Here is a 6,000-nt window from a genome sequence, read left to right as displayed (position 1 = left end):
AAGCAGTTCTTTGTAACATTGTGGAAAGTTCTGTGAGCTGTAGGTTTTAGTGATGCAATTCTGTTTTAACATCGTGGGAACTTCGATGAGCTATAGGGTGCACTGTATGCAGTTCTGTTTTAAAATCGTGGGAGGTTCCATGAGCTCTAGGTTAGTTATACTGTATGCAGTTCTTTTTTAACTTTGTAGGATGGTCCTTGAGCTGTCGGTTAGTTATAGTGTTGCACTTCTGTTTTAACATTGTGGGAGGTTTCATGAGTGGTAGGTAAGTTATAGTGTGTGCAGTTGTGTTTTATCATCGTGGGACGTTCCATGACCTGTCGTTTAGTTATAATGTATGCAGTTCTGTTTTAACATCGTGGGAGGTTCCATGAGGTGTAGGTTAGTTATACTGTATGCAATTCTTTTTCAACATCGTGGGAAGTTTCATGAGCTGTAGGTTAGTTATACTGTATGCAGTTCTGTTTTGGGTCTATATCATTTCAATGAAAACTCATTTCATTGAAGCTTAATTCATTGACACATATTCACTGAAATCTCCCTTCACTGAAAGCCCAATTCACTGAAAGCTCACTTCACTGATAACCCATTTCACTGAAACTCATTTAGCTGAAAGGTATATATGGCCTTTTCCCCACTGTTGTGCGATCCTGGAGTTAGTATATAAAATAAGGGGGGTGTGGGAGGCACAGGGATTGAAGGTTGAAGTCCCTGGATCATCTGGTGCAGAGGGATTCGGATTTCTTTAGGTGTAACATTTCTAACAGGGCTGGGTCAGACATGGCTTTGTAAGTCAAGCAGAGATCGCCTCTTGATAGATTATATGAGACAGAGAAAAGCTGGAGTTTTTTGAGTCTGTCCATGTAGGGCATGTATTTAAGGCCTAGGATCCTCTTTGTGAGGTGCTTTTGTGTCCTTTCCAGCTGTTGCATGTGTTTAGTGAGGTACATGCCAAATGGGGCATTATACTCAATTATTGGTCTAATGAGGGAAGAGAAGCGAGAGATGATGACCTGTTTCTTCCTGGATGCAAAACCCTTGGTAATGAGATGTGCTACATAGAAGGACTTTCTGACCACAGTAGCAATGTGGTGGTCGAAGGAGAGGTTGCTGTCAACCTGTGTCCACAGATCTCTTATAATGCCTTCAGTATTCAGTGGGTACCATCAATGTGGCAATTAGTGGGAACTGAGTTTTTCGCAAAGGGAATGATGATGCATTTTTTGGCATTAAGCTTAAGGCCATGGTTTCGACACCATTCATTGGTCTCAGTGAGGCCTTCCTGTAGGATGTCTGCATCACTTGGGGAGGTAATAATGGCTCCCAGCTTGCAATCACCAGCGAAGTTGGTCAGCCAGAGTCCCTCCGTGTTGGCCTGGACTTCTGAGAAGTAGATGCCAAACAGGAGAGGACCCTGGGCCGATCCATGTGGGACTCCACTCATGACTGGTCAGCAGTCTGACTTGGAGTCTGTTACTTTCACACTGTGGGTACTATCTGTGAGCCAATTTACAACCCACCTAGTGATATAGGGGTTGATACCTAGTTTGGTAAGTCTATCAATAATTCCTAAGTAGGAAATGCTATCAAAGGCCTTGGCCAGATCGTGGTAGGCTGTATGAACTGCCTTGCCCTTATCCACAGCTCTGGTGACTGACTCAAAGAAGTCAACCAGGTTGAGCAGGCATGATCTACCCTTCACAAAACCAAATTGCGTGGGATCCAGAGTTTGGAGATTCTCTATATTCTTGTTAATTAGGTCCATGATGATGTGCTCCATAACCTAACATATCAGACTCGTCAGGCTAATGGGGTGATAATTCATAGGGTCTGTACTCGCTCCCTCTTTATGAAGAGGGATGACTGCAGCAGTGTGACATTCTGTAGGGACAAAGCCTGAGGCAAGGCTGTGATTGAATAGGGCACACAGGTGTGGTGCCAGTTCACTTTGTAGTTCATATAGAACACAGCCAGGGATATTGTCGGGTCCCATGGAAGCTGTATTCTTGGCCTTGGACAATGCAGCTTTAACCTGTGCTGCAGTAATGCTGGGTACCTGACACTCTTCCAGTATTGTGATTGGTCCTTTGGGGGGAGGGGGTAAAGTTGGCACTGAATCTGTCGGCCAGTATGTTGGCAAAATCTGTTGGCTCAGTATAAGAGGTACCATTGTGCAGTAACTCAGAGCAAATCTGGGTATTGCTGTGGAAATTCCTCATATAACTGTAGAAGGCTTTGTGGTTGTTTTTAGTGTCTGCTGCAATTCTACCTTCATAGCTAGCTTTAGGTTCGAGAATGGTACACTTTCTGGATCAATTTAAATATCAGGCTTCTATCACAAAACAGCTGAAGAAACTCAAGGCCAATCCTGTATGGGGAGAAGCCACTGTCTGTGTTAGTGACTTGCACTAGAGATATAAATCAGCACTATAAACACCTGTACGAGATCCCATACAAGGACATGTACTATTTCAGGCTTTAATGCATGTGGCTGTATATTTATATATTTATTTTTGCATCATTGTTATCCGCCAGACTCTTCCTCTGTCCTCAGCTTTCCAGATGTCTTATACACTGCCAAAGCCTTATGCCTTAAGGAAAGTAGTGGGATACAGGTGATTATGTACAGTCGTAATGGTTTTGCAACATTTTTGGGTTAACCTACTTATTAGTCTTATTTAGATAAGCCCTTACCCCCATTTACATCTGCTGGAGACTTGCACACACCACACCATTTACATATCCTCCCAGGATATTGTGCACATGTCCCTGGTCACCTCCTGAGAGTAAAACTACAGGACTGAGTTCCTTGATCATCTCTTGCAGTGAGATAGTCTGTCTATAACCCATCCTTAGCCCATCACCTAACATCACATTCATTTCCTGAACCTAAACAATTGGCAACGTAAACAACTTTCTTTGTCTGTGGGCTAAGATATATAAAATTTTGGTAGATGTACTAGTTCAGTGAACATCTAACCTTCAGGAAGAAACTGCAAAGTACCCATCACAAGGCAAGGTTATAAATACATAAAAAATAACAGAACAGGCTAATATTGCTTTAAAAATGAAACATTTGGCAACCTATACTTCTCCCTTTAGGACACACAATAAACCCAATAAGTAAAATAATAATAGGTAGTTATTAACCAGGTAGGTCAACTGCACACAGAGTCCCTTTTCAGGGGTGACCCAGGAGCTATGTCTGGTTAAGTGACTTGCTCAGGGTCACAGAGTAGGCAAGTAAGGGCTTGAGGGAGCAAACCCTGTACCACATGACCTGCAACGTATCGCATTAGCCCAGTGCACCAACTCCCATTATGCTATAATACATTAATCAAATAATGCATATTTGTTTGTACTCTGATGACTTGTTCATCCAGTGTAATATATGAATCTTCTTTTCAACAACAGCATATTTATCTAATCACTTTTCACAGTTGCCTGTAGGATGTGTATTTTACAAAGTGCTTTGAATATACTATTTGTTGGTGCACCTCCTATAGAGTAGGAATATAAGTGCATTCCAATACCTCACAGAGATGGTCCACACGTTCTGAGTCTGCTGCTTACAGGACTTGCCTATTGGCCTTGCAAAACTGAAATTGAGGCTACCAGTTATTGAAGAATTATGGGTAAGCAGTGAGTGACATGAAAGTTTCTAAGAAGCTTGGTGATGGGGCTTAGGTTTGCTATGGACTGGAAGAATGAAAGATGATTTAAACCTATAGAAAAAAATGATAATAATATAACAATACATATTTGTTAACTAGGTAGGACCACTGGACACACAGTCCCTTTTCAGAGGTACCCCAGGGAGAAATTTCTAGTTAAGTATTTGTTCAAGGTCATACAATAGGGAAATGAGAGGTGACGGAATGAAACTATATTCCCCAAGAACTACTGCTTACAGCCTTGACCCTCTGCTCCAACTGCCAGGCAAGCGAGGATGCCTTGCAAAATACATGGCTGCTGTGAAAAGCCTAAATGGGATGTATGTCACAGAAAATGTGACAAATCAGAAGCACTCAGCTTTGCATTACTTTGTGTTCTGTTGCACAAATTTATTTAGTGCCATTTATACAGCTACAAACACAGTATCCATGAAACATGTGTGGGAAAGTATATTCCAAGCAGAGTTTTACCTTACTTTGTCAAAAACAGAACACATAAAACAAATTAATTTGAAATCATTCTTCTAATCTGAAATGGGAGATAGTTTCAAGAACTACTCCTACATCCCCATGTCTTTTGGGAGTTCCCTTTTAATGTGGCTGATTTCAATAAGAGCAAAACCTGTCATTATTTTTTGGGAGTCCCAGTAGTTGCTCGTTTCCAGGGCTGCCTGTTTTTGCATTGCTTACTACAACAATATAAATGCTGAAAGCCAAGTCAAGTAACTGTAAGCTGGATATTTTGGCATCCTAACTTGGCAAGGCCCACTGCTCTGAAAGAGGTTTTAATCCATGAAAAAGCATATCAGGTCTCAAGGTTTTCACAACACCTTCTGTTTTCATTTACCAGCAAATGGAGAACATCAGGAAGGCTTTGAGCAGAATGAAGCAGAAATGGAACTTGACAGAAAATTATTAGCGAGGCGTACAAGAAAAGATCACTTTCCCCAGATAATTAGATTAATATGTGCACGGAATGTTTCGTTTTTTTAAACGTTATTAAATGACGAAGTAGTGTGTTTTGGCATTCAAGAGGATTTAGTGCCTTTTTGCAGCTTTATTAAACAGGGGGCCAGTCCTTGCTTTCCTACATCCCTTTGATCATAGACTGGAGAAAGCCTAAATCGGTTCAACATGGCACCTAAAGGGTCAGTGTCACTCTGCATGGGAAAGAGAGCCAGAAGAGAAGCAACTCTCTGAATACTGTAATTGTTCCTTTTTCTTTAGCATTAGTAACCTCCAGACTTGTAACCCTAACTCACTCACTGCTGCAGAATTTGAAAGAGGTGCGGGTAGTATAGATTTAGTAACATGCTCACCTTTTGCCCTGCTTTAATGATTTAAAGATTAAAGTGCCTTGTGGCTTCATTTACATAGACACCCACCCACCACAAGTGTTCTTGAATATGGAGATTTGAGATTAATAGGGACCAGGTGTATGTGTGTTGTGGGGAGGGGGGTTTATTTTCACTTTTTTTGTTTTTTACTTTCTTTGCAAACCTGGATTTAGCACTCCTCCTGCTGGTAATTTCCCAGCCATTTATAAATGTCCTATTTAGATTTTCTAGACTTTATAGAAAATAACAAGCATTTGTTCAAGTATGAGAAAGGTACACTGTACTGCTGTTGTGTGAGCCTCCCCTCTGTGTTTTTATTTTTGACCAGGATCTGACTTGCAAGTTACATATAAATGCCACAGTAGTTTTTTCAGTTCAGACTTTGTTACATCAGGGAAAAAAACTTTTTAATTCACAAGTATATTGCTGATGATACTTTTGCAGTAGTACACAATAAAACACACAATGTCTATATTTAAAGAGCATGCATCTTATAGTTATCACAGGAGTGCAGGAGTGTTTTTTTATTTAACTTTCCCACATATTTTGTTTTAAGTAATAAGATGGACTAAGCATAAATGCCTGGCTTCATGAATAACTAAACAAACACCTCATCTTGCTTAGAGTTGTTAAACAACATGCAAGACAAACTTGTAGGAATCAAATCCAGCTATGGTAGCTAATTTGTTCATATTTCATTACCATTTCCTGCAGACTGTACTGGCAGAAGCTTTGAACCATTGCTTGTGCAACTCAGAGGATGGTGACGCTATGACAAATGATCGTTTTGGCTGAGTTCTCTATACATCTGATATAGGACTTGCACTTTCTTTTGACAAATCGTTATAACACTTATCCATACTGCTCTTTGAGTTTGTTTATGGCTCACCAACCTAGCATAAGTTAAATGGGAGAAGGGAAAGACATATGTCATAATACAAAAGTTTGAGGTATGACAGTTAATTAGAATGTAATCTGGCAACAATCTT

This window comes from Protopterus annectens, chromosome 8.part1 (genome assembly GCF_019279795.1).
Source record: "Protopterus annectens isolate FY-2018-M chromosome 8.part1, PAN1.0, whole genome shotgun sequence".
In the NCBI taxonomy this organism is placed as follows: domain Eukaryota; kingdom Metazoa; phylum Chordata; order Ceratodontiformes; family Protopteridae; genus Protopterus; species Protopterus annectens.
Note: the sequence above shows the minus strand (reverse complement) of the source record.